This window comes from Bacillus rossius, chromosome 5 (genome assembly GCF_032445375.1).
Source record: "Bacillus rossius redtenbacheri isolate Brsri chromosome 5, Brsri_v3, whole genome shotgun sequence".
In the NCBI taxonomy this organism is placed as follows: Eukaryota; Metazoa; Arthropoda; class Insecta; order Phasmatodea; family Bacillidae; genus Bacillus; species Bacillus rossius.
The window spans coordinates 80,408,287-80,425,861 of record NC_086333.1 but is presented as its reverse complement, the minus strand read 5'-3'; the positions used below and the strand labels follow the sequence as shown (position 1 = coordinate 80,425,861).

Genomic DNA, 17,575 nt, shown 5'->3' with positions numbered 1-17,575 from the left:
TTAACAGTTTTTTGCCAACAAAATCTATTACATATGACTTTTAAACATCAAAAATTTTTGGTGTGTTTCAGTAAAGAACATAATTTAATTGAATGCCTTTTTTTTTCTGTAGTGGCAGACTGCTACAAGTTATTTCTCCAATGAAATAATATTTTTTTTAGTAATGTCTACAACTGTAATAATTCAGACAATGGACACTTTTTTATGGTCTTAGAAAAATAAAAAAATAGCAAACTTAAAAAAAAATTATAGCTTATTGAAATAAATGATGGTTAGAGATAGGGACCGGAAAAATTCGCGGTTTCGATGGCCTCCAGGATAGTCCACGCATTCCCCTGTACACTCGGGCAAGTGACGCAAGTTCGTCGGCTGCTGACTCGTGAGTCGTCTCAGCAGGTTTTGACTGCGATTCGATCTTTCTTTGGTTGAGGGTTTATAATTGGTTGAGATTCGTCCAGATTAACAGTAAGCCAATAGAAAAAATTATCTAAAAGGTATATGTATTTGAATTTTAGCCTATCGCCGAATGAATCCGCTAATTTTTCCGGTCTCTAGCGATGGGCTAAAATTCGAATACATATACCTTTTAGATGTTATTTTTTTTCTATTGGCTTACTGTTAATCTGGACGAATCTCAACCAATTGTAAACCCTCGACCAAAGAAAGGTCGAATCGCAGTCAAAACCAGCTGAGACGACTCACAAGTCAGCAGCCGACGAACTTGCGTCACTTGCCCGAGTTTACAGGGGAATGCGTGGACTATCCTAAAGGCCCCTGGTCGTGGATCGCTGCAGTCGGCGCTGAAGGTCGCCCCCGGGCAAACATCCGGCCGCGAGTCACAATGTTTGACCAGCGCCGTCGCCTGCCGCACAATGGCCACTCTCCAAATATTTGTTCCGTCGCGGCTGGGTTGTGGTGCGAGGCGGAGTTACCCCCTGCCCTTCACAACCCTCCTCCAACGTACACCGACGTGCCGGCTGGGATGCGACCGCGCGACATGTTCGTGCACTTCGCGTCTAGTTCAGTTGTCTTAGACCAGCGGTTCCCAAAAGGTGTTACACAGAACCCTGGGGTTCCGTGAGTCAAGACGAATGTCTAGGGACCGGAAAGATTCGCGGGTTCAATGACCTCCAGGATGAACTCCATAGTTCTGCGTACACTCGGTCAAATGCCACCCACTCATTGGCTGCTGACTTGTGAGACTTCCCAACGTAGCAGCCTGTGATTCGATAAAGCTTTGGTTGGGTGTTTATCATTGGCCCAGCGTCATCCAGGTGAGTTGTGAGCCAATAGCAGAGGCAGCACTGAGGTATAACGATTTGTATTTCAGCCTATCGCGAAATGAATTCGAGAATTCTTCCGGTCTTTACGTATGTGTGTCCGGGTAGGCGAAGCACTTAAGCAAGATTTTCGTTAGTTAGAAGAGTTTTAAAAAAAAATGTAGTTTTGACAAGAACGACAGTGCGTTTGCAACGAAATATATATACCCATAAGCCAAGGAAAGGGCGAGGCGAAGAGAAACCCGGACGATCTGGAGCGCCTGTCAGCTGGCGCCGCGCGCAGGGGAGACCTAGACCTCAGTCCGCGCCGCTGTTGACGCGGGAGCATCCGGCGGCGGATCTCAGCGCCGAGGGGCCGGTGGCCGCCAGACCCGCGCTCAGAACAAGGAGGGAAACAAAGAAGTGCGACTCTTACAGTGGAAACTGAAACCATGTGTCGCTATCTGTTCGGCGGGCCCATAACTACCATTGGAATAGTGGTTCTCATACAAAGTTTTTTTTTTTTTAGTTAATACGTTTTCATGGTTATATTAAGTTATCTCCTTGGCGGCGCAAAACTAATTTAATCGATGCGAAAATACATACTTAATGCTGTTTTGTATTAAACCGTCATGTAATAAATAAAGGAGTAGGAGGTGCAAAAACTAATTGCACTACACACCACCACAAAATTAGTGGCTACCTAAATAGAGTGAATTTTCACTGGTTTGTTTGCCTGATGATAGCTTATACATTACTTCTCCTAATAAATCAATGTAGTTTGGTCAGCAATATATTATGAAAACTGCTATCTAGCGGACCGGCCCATAACTACTTCAAGAATCTAGGTCTCAGCCTCGGTAATTAGAGTTTCTCCCCCGTGGACTTGCGAGCGCGGACACGAGATGGGGTCGCGCATGCGCGCCAGTCTTCACCGGGTCTTCAGCCGCGCGGGCACAGAGTGCGACAGACTCTGGTCCCGGCGCGACCTCAGTCCCTCAGTGGAAGACCGCCGCGTTCCCACGCTAACCCGCTGCGGCCAGAGCCGTCCAGGGAAACCAACGAGCTCGACGCCCCCTTTCTCCTGTTTTTTAAGCTAGAGACCGGACAAATTCGCGAATTCATTTCGCGATAGGCTAAAATAGAAATACATAGTTATACCTCAGTGCTGCCTCTGCTATTGGCTCACAACTCACCTGGATGACGCTGGGCCAGTGAGAAACACCCAACCGAAGCTGTGTCAAATCACAGGCCGCTACGTTGGGACACCTTCACAAGACAGCAGCCAATGAGAGGGTGACATTTGACCGAGTGTACGTAGAACTATAAAGTTCATCCTAGAGGTCATTGAACCAGCGAATTGTTCCGGTCCCTAGTTATTGTTTAAGATGAGAGTATTTAATTGGGGTTTGAGTTCAGACACTTGTGCTGGGGTGCTGTCACAAATTTGAAACACATAACTTAGAAACACACAAGATAGAATCTTCTAAGTTATGCCTGTTCTAAGTTGTGTTTCTAAGTTACTTTTTTCTAAATTATGACAGTTCTAAGTTATGATTTTCTACGTCACGACGTTTCTAAGTTGTGTGGTTCTGCGTCGCGTGTTTCTAAGTTATGATCGTTCTAACTTATGACAGTTCTAAGTTACGTGGATTTTTTTAGGTTTCTAAGTTATGAGTGTTATGACTGTTCTAAGTCGTGTGTTCCTAAGTTATGTGTGGTTCCCACTCGTGCTCGGTGCGCGCTCTGCAGCTCGCAGCTCGACCCAGGACGTCTCCTGCGGGTGGGAGGTCCGGCCCGACCCTACCTGGCGCGGAATGCGCACACAATGGGGCCTCGCCCCCGCCTGTGTCAATACCTGCGCCCCTCGCCGACTCCAGCCTGCAGTTCCTGTCGCCGGGGTCGGCTCTGCTCGCGTCCACGCTGCCTTGCCCGTGCCTGTACATGTCCGTACACGTCTGTACCTGGGGTCGGCTCTGCTCGCGTCCACGCTGCCTTGCCCGTGCCTCTACATGTCTGTACACGTCTGTACCTGGGGTCGGCTCTGCTCGCGTCCACGCTGCCTTGCCCGTGCCTCTACATGTCTGTACACGTCTGTACCTGGGGTCGGCTCTGCTCGCGTCCACGCTGCCTTGCCCGTGCCTGTACATGTCCGTACACGTCTGTACCTGGGGTCGGCTCTGCTCGCGTCCACGCTGCCTTGCCCGTGCCTCTACATGTCCGTACACGTCTGTACCTGGGGTCGGCTCTGCTCGCGTCCACGCTGCCTTGCCCGTGCCTCTACATGTCTGTACACGTCTGTACCTGGGGTCGGCTCTGCTCGCGTCCACGCTGCCTTGCCCGTGCCTGTACATGTCTGTACACGTCTGTACCTGGGGTCGGCTCTGCTCGCGTCCACGCTGCCTTGCCCGTGCCTCTACATGTCCGTACACGTCTGTACCTGGGGTCGGCTCTGCTCGCGTCCACGCTGCCTTGCCCGTGCCTCTACATGTCTGTACACGTCTGTACCTGGGGTCGGCTCTGCTCGCGTCCACGCTGCCTTGCCCGTGCCTGTACATGTCTGTACACGTCTGTACCTGGGGTCGGCTCTGCTCGCGTCCACGCTGCCTTGCCCGTGCCTCTACATGTCCGTACACGTCTGTACCTGGGGTCGGCTCTGCTCGCGTCCACGCTGCCTTGCCCGTGCCTCTACATGTCTGTACACGTCTGTACCTGGGGTCGGCTCTGCTCGCGTCCACGCTGCCTTGCCCGTGCCTGTACATGTCCGTACACGTCTGTACCTGGGGTCGGCTCTGCTCGCGTCCACGCTGCCTTGCCCGTGCCTCTACATGTCCGTACACGTCTGTACCTGGGGTCGGCTCTGCTCGCGTCCACGCTGCCTTGCCCGTGCCTCTACATGTCTGTACACGTCTGTACCTGGGGTCGGCTCTGCTCGCGTCCACGCTGCCTTGCCCGTGCCTGTACATGTCTGTACACGTCTGTACCTGGGGTCGGACCTGCTCGCGTCCACGCTGCCTTGCCCGTGCCTCTACATGTCCGTACACGTCTGTACCTGGGGTCGGCTCTGCTCGCGTCCACGCTGCCTTGCCCGTGCCTGTACATGTCCGTACACGTCTGTACCTGGGGTCGGCTCTGCTCGCGTCCACGCTGCCTTGCCCGTGCCTCTACATGTCCGTACACGTCTGTACCTGGGGTCGGCTCTGCTCGCGTCCACGCTGCCTTGCCCGTGCCTCTACATGTCTGTACACGTCTGTACCTGGGGTCGGCTCTGCTCGCGTCCACGCTGCCTTGCCCGTGCCTGTACATGTCCGTACACGTCTGTACCTGGGGTCGGCTCTGCTCGCGTCCACGCTGCCTTGCCCGTGCCTCTACATGTCCGTACACGTCTGTACCTGGGGTCGGCTCTGCTCGCGTCCACGCTGCCTTGCCCGTGCCTCTACATGTCTGTACACGTCTGTACCTGGGGTCGGCTCTGCTCGCGTCCACGCTGCCTTGCCCGTGCCTGTACATGTCTGTACACGTCTGTACCTGGGGTCGGCTCTGCTCGCGTCCACGCTGCCTTGCCCGTGCCTCTACATGTCCGTACACGTCTGTACCTGGGGTCGGCTCTGCTCGCGTCCACGCTGCCTTGCCCGTGCCTCTACATGTCTGTACACGTCTGTACCTGGGGTCGGCTCTGCTCGCGTCCACGCTGCCTTGCCCGTGCCTGTACATGTCTGTACACGTCTGTACCTGGGGTCGGCTCTGCTCGCGTCCACGCTGCCTTGCCCGTGCCTCTACATGTCCGTACACGTCTGTACCTGGGGTCGGCTCTGCTCGCGTCCACGCTGCCTTGCCCGTGCCTCTACATGTCTGTACACGTCTGTACCTGGGGTCGGCTCTGCTCGCGTCCACGCTGCCTTGCCCGTGCCTCTACATGTCCGTACACGTCTGTACCTGGGGTCGGCTCTGCTCGCGTCCACGCTGCCTTGCCCGTGCCTCTACATGTCTGTACACGTCTGTACCTGGGGTCGGCTCTGCTCGCGTCCACGCTGCCTTGCCCGTGCCTCTACATGTCTGTACACGTCTGTACCTGGGGTCGGCTCTGCACGCGTCCACGCTGACTTGCCCGTGCCTCTACATGTCTGTACACGTCTGTACCTGGGGTCGGCTCTGCTCGCGTCCACGCTGCCTTGCCCGTGCCTGTACATGTCTGTACACGTCTGTACCTGGGGTCGGCTCTGCTCGCGTCCACGCTGCCTTGCCCCTGCCTCTACATGTCTGTACACGTCTGTACCTGGGTACGCGGACACGCGTTTTGAATGATTATTGTTGTAAGTATTTTTAATTCAATAATTATATATATATTTTTTAACTTTCTGCTCTCCCCCTCTTTTTCCTTATCAAGACGCCACAATCCCCCCCCCTTCCCCGAAAAAATTCATGCACGTAAGTAAAGGCAGTGATTCTTTGGAAAAAAAAGTTTAAGACCATTTTTGTAGATAATTATATATTTTTGATAAAACTTACCGTTTTTGAGAAAATTAAAAAAAAAAAACAGAAATTTTTGACCTTTGACCTTGAATAACTTTTTTTTAGCACAGGTGGGATCTATTAGGACTTTTGGCACTTTATTTCTACTGGTGTACCCAAGGTCTCTACCAAAATTCAGCTCTGTCGGAATTTTTGTTATTTGATCACTATTTTTATGTCTATTTTGACCGGACTATAAGTTGAAAAGTTGGGAGTAGAATCTGAGACTGAGCAGACTCCAATAAAATAGAGACCTGCAAAATTCGCTGATTCATTGACCTCTAGGATAGACTCCACAGTTCTTTAAATACTCGCGGAAATGACACCTGTTCATTGACTACTGACGCGTGAGACGTCTCAACTAGGCTGTCCGTAATTCGGCACTTTCTTGGTTTAGTGTTTCCCATTGGCTCACAGTTCCCCGGATAAAAGGTGGGCCAATCGCAGAAGCGGTACGAAGGTATAGTTGTTTTGATGCTAGCCTATCACGAAATGAATCCGCGAATTTTGCATGTCTGTACGGCAATGACTCGCATGACTAGACACGGGCCACTCCTGCCAGTGCCGGAGGTCGGCAGCCAATGAGGCGCGGCGCACGCAATTAGCACGCGCGCGTCGCGGCTGTTACGGCAGGTGGCCCCGCCCCCCGGGCTTACGTCACTTCTCAGCGCGTCACTGCCGCCGCGACGACAGTCTGTGTGTCTCGTTCTTGGTTTGCAGCGTGCTGCGTTGTGATGGGCATTTACAAACACACACACTCACACACACTCACTCTCTCTCTTCCCACTGCACTATTCCTGCCATTAGCTGTCTTTGTTTCCACGCGCGCTGTTGCCAGATGCACGTCGCAGAGCACACACACATCAGACACAACTTTGGTATGTACGACACAATTTTTGTAATTTATCCGAAACATTGTATTTTGTAAAGATTAAAAAAGATAATTTTGAAACAAAATAAAAAAAAACCTGATGTATTTCATCAAGAGCACAATCTGATAACATTGAATTTTTATTTCCAAAGAGACGTAATTGAAAGTCGCCATATTGGTTCAACCGTTTTTTACAATAAATTTATTAATCATTATACTAATTTTTTTATCTCGTTTGATTTTTATGCATAGTGCATTATTTTATGGAATTCGTTATTAATAGTGATACGAATGCTAAAAATAACTTCTACTGTGAAATAATAATTGGTGTTTAGGATTCAATATTTTTTCTGTCAAAATGATAAATGTAATAATACTGTCAGTGGCACTATTTTATGGTCTTAGAAAAATCAACAAGAGTAAAATTTAAAAATATTTATATAACTTTCATCTATTATAACAAGTACAATAATACTTTCAATATACACTATTTTATGGAATAAGAAAAATATTGTTTGTCTGTAAAGTCGGTTTACGGACGATAGTTTAACGTGACATTGATTGATGTGACATTGATGAAATGATTGCATACTTTTATGAATAAAATTGAATCATTTTTATTGAATTATCACTATTTCGTATGGATACATAGAAGGAGTGAAATGAAATCTACAATTTAATTGATAAATTTACTTTTATTTGCACTCATTACTTCAAATATGTTTATCACTTTAACGAAGAGATTATTTTAACTATAACTTTTATACATGTTTGCTATTTAACTTCTTCCAATCTGTGTTATTCTGTTAAGGATAGGACGATGATAGGAAAAGTAGGAAACGAATGGGAGTGTTTCAAGTTGAATGTGCCTCGAAAAAGTCAAATCGATGGTTGTTCCAATCGAGTGGAAGAGAGATAGATGCGGCGCAAGCGTACAATGTGCATAACGGGACAATGTGCGTAACGGGACACTTTTTCGTGCGTGCAGACGGCGTTCATCGATATATTAGACGTTGTCACGTCAATAACAAGTAATATTTTTAAAAAAATGTTTAAACATTTTACAATTAACGATAGATAGTGTACTAAATATTTTGTAATACAGGCTACTCGGCTAGCATCGATCTGGCAACAGTGTAATGTAAACTGGGAGCGAGACGCTCTACGGACTCCAGACTCTAGGCAAGAAGTGGGCGGGCGGCGAAGTGGGGGCGATACTCACAGAGGAGTGTGTTGTTTCCCCTCCTCCGGCGACCCGACCCCCTCCCCAAACAACCAGCACTGCTCCTAGCGGCACAGACCGGCGTGCAGGCACGCGGCTCTGCGCTACCGTCCGCCCGCGCTAGCTCTGCCCAGCCCGAACCTCAACCACCTGCACGGAGTGAACTTTCACCTCTGCATGTCATACTGCTCCATCAACAGTGGCGCGGCCGGGCAACTGCCTTTCACTTTTTTTATTTTAATTTTCGATGTGTAAAAATGGTACATCTCCGTGTACGGCATTTGTAAGGAATAATTACGTGAATGGAACGGAAGTCGAATGAACAAAAATGGTGGAGCCACGTTTAGCAACATAAACCAGTATATGGTCACTTCCGTAAACATTACATACCAAACGTTAGGGACCGGAAAAATTCGCGGGTTCAATGAACAGTAGGATGAACTCCATAGTTCTGCGTACACTCGGTCAAATGCCACCCACTCATTGGCTGATGTCTTGTGAGACGTCCCAACGTAGCAGCCTGTGATTCTTTAAAGTTTTGGTTGGGTGTTTCTCATTGGCCCAGATTCATCCAGGTGAGTTGTGAGCCAATAGCAGAGGCAGCATTGAGGTATAACTATTTGAATTTTAGCTTATCGCGAAATGAATTCGCGAGATTTTCCGGTCTTTACCAAAAGTATTGGTGTGCCAAATTGAACTTTATGATAGTGAAACTATCCTGGAATATATTTGGTAAACTAAAATAGTCGTAGTAAGATTTACTCTAGCGTTTTAAAATACGTAAGAATAATGACAATTCAATGATTATAATACATATTCTCATTGTTAAATTGCAATAGGCTCGGTAGCATAGTGGTATGGCGTGCGCTTGTAAAGTTCAAGGGCGAATTTTTGATGCGGTTCAAACCTCGTCACAGGAAAAAAATACTTTCTTCATAACATAGTAATACAAAATTATCTTATAATAATGTTGAATTAGCTCAATATTATGAAGGTTTGATTGCAGGAAGTATTTTCAGGCTGATTTCAGTCGTTAAAGCTATATATATATATATATATATATATATATATATATATATATATATAAGCGTAAACGTAGTATTATAATAGGTCTTTTTAAATTAAGTAGATACCGGGATAATTCGCGATAGACAAGAACCCAAACTCCTTCATCTCATGCTGTCTCACTGATTGGACAACAGTTTACCTGAGCAAATCTGAGCAAGTGGAAAAGCCTAAAAAAATGTGGTCTCGAATCACAAGCACCTCAGTTAACAGGTGTCATAAGTCAGTAGCCAACGAGCGGATGATACTAACCTGAGTGCATAGAGGATCCTAGGGCTCATTGAAACAGCGAAGTTTTCGAATCCCTAACCGTAACTTCTATTTTTAAAACCAGAAATTCATAAGTAAAAATTGCCACTTATGAAAGGCAGATCCTACAAAATACCATTGTTTATAGTTACTTTCTAATATGAGATCAAATAAAAGACTGATTTCTAAACGTGCATACTCAATGGTCATAGACTACGTCCTTGATTTAAAACTATTGCTTTTAAAAGCACACTGTGTTCTAACCACTGTCAATAATGTTCGCGCGGCCGTGGTAGTGAATGGGCTTTTTTCTGTTATGGTCTTTTCGGAGACCATAATGAAGTCAGTCTGGGCTTGTTTTGGATACACCGATACTCACATGTGCGATCAAGTACAACCTGGAGCGTCAGATGAATACTAAACTACTGCATAACAGCTACTGTTTAGCACAAGGAAAATATTAATGAAATAAAGGTTTTTAAGTTTTAAGACATTTGATATGGCGATATACAAAATTCTAATACATATTAACGTGAGTAAAGTATTTCTAGTTAAAAATAAATAAACTACTGTAATGAGTCTAAATTGCCGCGAGCCGTGTTTATATAAACAGAAAACAATAGGCACGCAAAACCTTTATTTAACCTGTATGATGTTTTAAGTTGAAGATCAGCCGTTTCGAACTGTATACGGAAGGATTGTTGCCCAGGCTCTGGCTATAGCTATCGCATCCAGACTGTAGCACCCCCCTCCACCAAACCTAGCATGTGTGGGCCCGCACTCGTCTATTACATCAGCCGCTAGCTGCAATCACGTCTTTTTTTTTTACAATTTTTTTTCTAACCTACGGATTTACCCACCGACGCATCTTCCACCTTAAGGCTGTTCAAGTTTACAGAACCATCTTCTATATTACGAACCTCAGATTCGCAGTGATGAGTCCTTTCAAGGCCTCTCTGAACGTAAAACGCTTATTTTTTTTTAAATTATAATTTAATTATTAAGTATTAAATTGAGTCCAATACCGTTTCATCAACTATAAAACATGAGGTCAGGGAAACTGATGACTCCCCCTCCCCTCAAAAAAAAGTTAAATACTAATAAAAGACGCATGTGTACTTATTAACAACTTGATCTGGATAATTTTTCTTTTATATAAGATTTATAAAGCCGGCCCAATGGTTTAACAGAGGAGGGGGTATACCTGACTTCTGTCCCTCCCTTGCCCTCTTCCCAGAAGGCAGTCCTGTGTCAGCCCCACTCCCACATGAAACTGCCTCATTGCAGTCAGCTACATGCTGGCTGTCATTCCAGCGACATAGGTGCGCTGACTTATCAGCGGTTTGCAATGCTATTATGGTACTTTTGTGCTGATTTTAGCCGTGGGATTAACTGCATCCCAGTTGGAAACATCTCCACTGACTGCTGTCGGTCCTTCTCCTCCAGTGAGTGGCCAAGAGCGACACGTGGTGATCGAGTCACGAGGGTGGTCGATCCAACCAATGAGAGCTTCCGCAGCTGGCAGCGGCCAATCAGACGCGAGCCTTGAGGGAGTTCCGACCACGCCTGTGTTTGTCCACAGATTAGGACAGGATACGGATGGAGCGTTAACCGTCAGACGTGAAGCCGTTTACCCCTCCCCCCTCCCCTGAAATTTTGTTCTGATATTCACATACCAATATGGCGGGCGTTTGTTTATATTTGTATCAGCTGTTCTAGCCTGTTTTTATTAACGACAGTAGTTAAGCTGTTCGGAAGAAAATTAGATCAAAAAATTATTGGTTAATATGTTTATATATTTTACGTAAAAGTCCAAAACGAAACTTCCTAATACAACTGTAATGATATAAGTTAACATTTTTCTCCAATTTAACCTCCAATACAAGTATAGCTGAAATCCCCCTCCCCTTTTGGCTTCACCCCCTCGTTTAGAATAGGACTTACCTGTATACTTTACTAATCTCTGTGTTTATTCCGGTCACCCTGCACCTTACAGGATGTCCACACTGGCAAACATGAAATTTTCCTCATTTTCTTCAGACATGTATTAATGCTCTGATAAAAACGAGATGAAATGAGTCTCACTGCACCCCATATCTTACTATTTATCTTCACACGTTGTAAATTAAATTTATATTTATCATTGAAAAATGTATAACTAAACAATACATACCTACAACTGAAAGTTAATTTCACATTAAATTAAAAATGACAAGGTAGGAACTAAAATGTATTCTTCTACAAGTCCCGGGCGCTATTTCTTCTACACGTCCCGAGCGCTAGGTCACCATGACGCCTAACGTTTCCTAGCTGGCGACTAACTTCTGCCGTATACCAAGATATGACCATTGAGCAGTGACTTTTAAAAAACCAGCCAAATTTTTTTGTCAAAAAATCTCATTGAACAGCAATGACCGGTTCCAAGAAACCGGAACGGTATTTAAATTGTAATAAGTTGACCCGCCTCGTCAGGGGTGTATGTGTGTCAGTGAGGCGGGATGATAAGCGCGACGCCCACTGGTGCTTCTAGCGCGGTATCGCCTCTAAGCGCAAGGCTCTGAACTGGCGCGCAAACTTCTCGTCGTCACAGGATAACTGTGAAATTTGAGCGGTGACCGTAACATTATATATGGCGGAGAAATGATGATAAAGGTGTAACACAAGTCCCTCAAGTGCTTCCAAGAATCTGTACCGGTTTTTTTATGCCTACAAATTATTCTGAAAACATGCGTTTTAGCCATTTTGACTCTTCTAAAAATACAGTTAAAAAACTTAATCGGAAATCAAAAGTACTTTTCGGCCCTCGGCGAACTCTTAAATGCTTTTCGTGACCGAACCCCACTCGGATATCTTGAGTAGTTTTCAAAATCGCGTTTTTTTTTTTTTCTGGAGCTCTGCGCCAGGGCAGGCGGGGGGCTTAACTGTGGACCCAGCCTTGCGGGTCTGCAGAGTGCAGACGGGACCCGCCGGCTCCGTGAAGACAGATGGCCACGCGACAAACAGCGACATACTGCTGATAAATACGTCGCGGAGGATGCGGGCTAGCCCTGACCATAAATCCTCGCTAATTGGCTCGCCGACCGAACAGATACACACACACACACACACATACACAAAAGAATTGGTCCCACGGTCATTAACGAAGGGCGAGTTTGACAGTGTGTCTCTGTCAGCGGGCGCACACCATGTACCCAGACCTCGCTGCTAGAGCTGTAGCAAACCGCATGTACTCGGTACTGAGTAACGGGTGCGCCGTCTAGTAACGAGTAACGAAACGTTACACACGGCTGCATTTCGTTACTCGCATTTTTCGTAGTATGGAACAGTTCACTTGTAGTTCTACACTTTACCTATTAAATCAAATTAAATTTAGAATGACTTAAACACAAGTCTGGTTCAATATACGGAAAAGTGAAAAAAAATGCACCTTACGCAGTTTGGCATGTAGGCCTAATGTATAAGCATGTTTTCTACAAATTACGAATGTTGCGACGCGACGCCGCGACGTCATACTGTACGCGTACGCAATACGACTCGATTCGTCGCTCTAACATAACATAGCATGCTATGTAGTATCAGAAGTAACGAGTAATGTAACGATACGATAGTAACGAGTACTAATTGTTATAGTAACGAATACATACGGGCAGGGGCGTAGCCAGGGGGGGGGGGGGGTTAGGGGTTCAAACCCCCCTTAGCACCAAATCTTTAATTAATTTCTTATTTATCACTCAAACAAATTGCATATTAAAAATAATAAAATTTTTACCATTACAATATTTAAATTTAAGTACCGAAAACTGCTAAAATAGCACTATTTTACACCTTAAAATCCAAATTTTCCCGGGGGAGGACCCCAGGACCCCCCGCTTTAATACGGAGGGGGGGGGCATGCTTCTTAACACCCCCCATACACAAATCCTGGCTACGTCACTGCATACGGGTACGCTTTTTTTCGTTACTTTTGCACCTCTACTCGCTGCCGCTCGCGGAAGCACACGACAATTATCGTGCTTGTGCTAGTATTTCGGGGGTGACATATAATCTCTACAAAACCTACAGAATCAGTCTGAATTCGTCCGAAGATCTTCGGCAAGAGGTTCAAGAGGTTCAAGAGCTTCCCATCGGTGGTGCACGTCTCTGAAGTTGGAGCTGAACTGTTATTTGACTCAGTGGCGGATCCAGAGGTTCACCTCGGAGGGGGCACTCTAGGATTCCAGAATAGCCAGAGAAAAAAATATGTCTTAAAATTACTAAATTTGTATTTAATCGACTCACACTACACATAACATCCAACCACCAGATTAGGTATATGAATCTACAAGAAATTCATTAATTATATTAAAATAATTTATTGGTTTCAGAAACAATAATTTTTGTTGGCAATATTAATGTAGCAGACAACTGGTTTTTTTTTTGGGGGGGGGGAGGGGGCACTTGCCCTTGGTGCCCCCCCCCCCCCCCTTGGATCCGCCACTGATTTGACTGAAAATAATATAGGTATAACGCTAAGGGCATAGATAAAGTTATTTAAAAAAAATTCTACAAGCACCGCAATAAAAAAAATTGTCGCTAACGTAAAATTATTTGGTTGAAATAATTGGGGGAAGCACCATTATTTTACATACATTTTATTCTGTCATGTTGCTAGACCAATTATGTCACATAAATTATTTTCCGGCAGCGACAAAATGTTTCGGTGATTGTAGGGCTATACTTAATTAAACATTATCTAGACGTCCCAGGGCCGGATTCAGAGGTCTGGAGGCCTCGGGGCAACAGAGGAGCGGAGGCCCCCTGGCCCCAAATTATTTTCCAAATAAAATGAACAATTTTTTTCAGTCGAGTTTTCCAATAAATAATTTATTGTGAAATCAAGCAGATTCTCTTAGTATTTAAAAAAAACATATATAAATATAATCGGAGACAAGAATTATGTGGAATTAAATGTTAGTGTTAATGAACGGAACCTTCCGAGCTTTTTTCGCCGAAAAATCGTTGATGATTTCGCTGAAATCCAATTCCCGGAGTAAATCGCTTTCAATGTTCAGGAGAGAAAACTTCGATAAACGGTTTTGTCCCATCGTGGTTCGGAGCCTATTTTTTATAATTTTCATTTTTGAAAATGAGCGCTCTCCAGTGCAATTTGAAACCATCAAAACCAAATACATTCTCAATGCAATTTCTAGGTTTGGAAATGTAGCTCTGAAATTTTGGTCTGCGAGAATTTGGTAGTAAAATAGTTCCGGAGATCGGTCTTTTCCATAGTCCTTTTTGTATGAGTCCGTTTGTGGGGGCCCTCCGTTTGTGGAGGCCCCGGGGCTTTCGCAATCCCCGTGCATTCATCCACATGTTTGTCAGGATATGTTTGCAGTCACGAGGCATTCAGCCTCTGGAACTGGACTAGGCGACAAGGTCATCTAATAACCTAGCAACCTTCTAACACAAGCTGAAGAAGCATCTACGGAACACCAACTCAGCATGATCGCTTTGTGGCTTACATGCTGTAAGAATATGTGTGTGAATGTGTGAGTGAAAGGTATAAATGAAATACTATCTCATATTATCCTACATGTCAACTAATAACTTTTAATCTTTAATTACATTTCAGCAGGTGTGTACGCCAATTTCAGAAGTCGAGTAATACTACCTCTATGACTTTCATAGTCGTGTGAACGTGTCTTATTATGTCGCGTACAAGGAATTAGGCTCGCCCTCATCCGCCATGTTATTTATTTGATTTTATTCACATTACTCTCAATTAAAAGATTTTTCTGTAAATTTATTCCGATATCTCTCTTGCATTTTTTTGTTAAGTCGCACAATTTTTTTTCGCCAGATTTTTACTAAACGTTATTTTCGAGCCGTACAAGATCCCGCGAGAGATCACAACCATGAACTATTTCGTAAATGTTTACAGCTGTTACATAATATTATGTAAATATAAAATGTAAGAGCTATCGTAATGAATTTACAGGAAATAACCTAAAAAAGTAGAAAATAAAAATTAACAGAATGACATGTGAGACTGGGCCTTAAGCGCGTAAGTAAAAAATAACATAAACTTACAAGGCCCGTGAAGTTGATTTATTGCAATCTTTTTAGCACTATTTGTTTACGTGACGTGTTTATTTTCAAGCGAATCACAGCACGCAACTGCATGTGTACGCCGATTTATAAACAACGCAAGATGCAAATGTTCAGAAATCACATTTTAGAGGACGGGGAAATGAACTACGGAATGCGTAACAGCGCAATGCAAGTTTTGTAGAACCCTTTTAAGACGTAGGCTTTATGCGCATGAACATCCCACGAAGTTCTTTATAGTATACAGATCATGTTTACGCTTGTTAAACTTTCACACAGTGGTATAAAATAACATTTAAAAATCAAGTTATCTTTTTTTTTGTTTTCGTGATAAATATGAATTATCAAAATAAGCCGGCAATAGCTGGATTAGGATTCCAAACAGCATGCAACTGAATAACGGGCTAATGTAATGGCATTGTAATACATCGCATAAACCCTGACTCAGATTTTGTCGTGTCCTGTCTAATAACCACGTTGTCGACAAAACATTAAATACAAATTTAAAAAAAAAAAAGCCAACTGAACAATTTTTTTGGGACATACTCCATTGCTAGTTACACTGTATGTCATCAATAACGGACAAAAAATATTAATAAAAATATGTACGCAAACACACATCCGCTGAATTTGGCTTATTTTCTATGTGTTTTGAGTATTTATCTTTATTGTCCGTTATTGTGTTTTATATATGACATACAGTGTAACAAGCAATAATGTATGTTTAATATAATAATATATTTTAATTATATAATAATATAGGCCCATATTAATATTATAATACAATGTTTTAATTTTAGAATTCAGTTTATACAATTTCTTATGTACCCATGTTTTTTTAATCTCTTTCTTACTTTTGAAATGTAAAAGTACTCTGTAATATTTAGTTTTTGTGGTTGTACAGTTCGTTTGTATATATGTATATATTTGTATTAATTGACTTGTTCTGTATCTCGGAGTCCTTACCTCCATATGGGATCTACAGAACAAAAATTGAATAAATAAATAAGTAAATAAAATTAAATGTAATAACGTATTTTTAGAAATATCAATATTTTCCATTACAAGAATCATTCGAAGCAACATAAACTAAAGTGACGTGGCATATATGACATATCAACCGTCAACAGTCACGCGCGTGAAGAATTTGCATTCTTGTATACGGAATTACCTTGCACCAGGAAGTCTTTGAGTGAACGTGATGCAACAGTTGACGGGTAAGGAGCGGTTTCAGTGAAGGAGGGGAAGGGGTGAGATTTACCGCGACCTTGCAAACAACATCTGGCGCGGTTCCGCGCACTTTACCGATCACAACAACCGCGAGCTCCCCCACTTATACAGTCACCATGTTCTCGGCGCGAGAGCGAACCATCTAACCTCGCACCAAATATCCCAGGCAGCTCATAACCTCATCTCTACAACTCGCATGTTCTATATTTAAAAAATTTAAAAGCCAGATTGACTCACCTGTTAGTCACTTCGGCCGAATTTTCCTCTCACAGGGCAGTGTATTCGATTCTCGACGCTGAGCTGTTCAAATCAGTCCTTCCGCCAGTGACGCTTTAACAATGTACGTGAACGCACAACAATGCGAAGCGCAGGTTTCGCCTGCATTACAGAAAGCACTTAATAAGTAAATAAATTAAAAAAACACGTGACTGAAGTGTTATTAAATTAAGAAAGTGAGATACGGTTATGAGAATAACGTCTAAATTCTGCCAACGCAGACAGTTGTCTAGTCGGTTGTAAAGCTCAAAGCGAGCTGAAACACACGCACTCTGACTGTGCGACGAACATCAGCACAAAAACAATTCAACGCCCGCGCTCCGGAACGTTGGTCGTGTCGAACTACCAATCAACGTTCTCTTGCGCTCCGTACGTTGCGTGCCGCGTAAAGAAAAATGGCGTTCGTGCTGCCATCTAGCAGCGGAGAAAGTAACCTTCGTCGATGACAGCGCTTCGTAGCGGCTCAATCTGACACTACATTCTATGTGCAGTAAGTTTTTTTCACCCGACTGGTTCTGAACAGTTACGTAAGACTTTATAGAATGCGCTTTACATTTTAGGTTTATACCTGAACCAATTAAAATATTACAAGTTAAATACTAATTACATACATTTTACTAACTCCTTAAAATGTCTAAAAATATTTTATTAATAGTACAAAAGAAATACAAAATGTTATGAACACGCATGCGTCATAATGTGCGAGCATAGAAATCGAAAGTTTTGACGCAGTGATAGACATGTGTGTTTACTTTTTTAAATACGTTAAAAAAAATTGATTACCGACTACATTCCGTGCACTAG

General features: G+C 44.0%; 1 protein-coding gene across 1 annotated transcript in view; it reads right to left on the bottom strand.

Annotated features, from left to right (window-relative positions):
• Positions 1-17,113, bottom strand: part of LOC134532102 (CD151 antigen-like) — a 67,484-nt gene extending 50,371 nt beyond the window's left edge. The window contains exon 1 of the mRNA XM_063368410.1: positions 16,733-17,113. The gene's annotated coding sequence lies outside the window, so the exon portion shown is untranslated. The remainder of the gene's footprint in view (positions 1-16,732) is intronic.
• Positions 17,114-17,575: the final 462 nt, after the last annotated feature.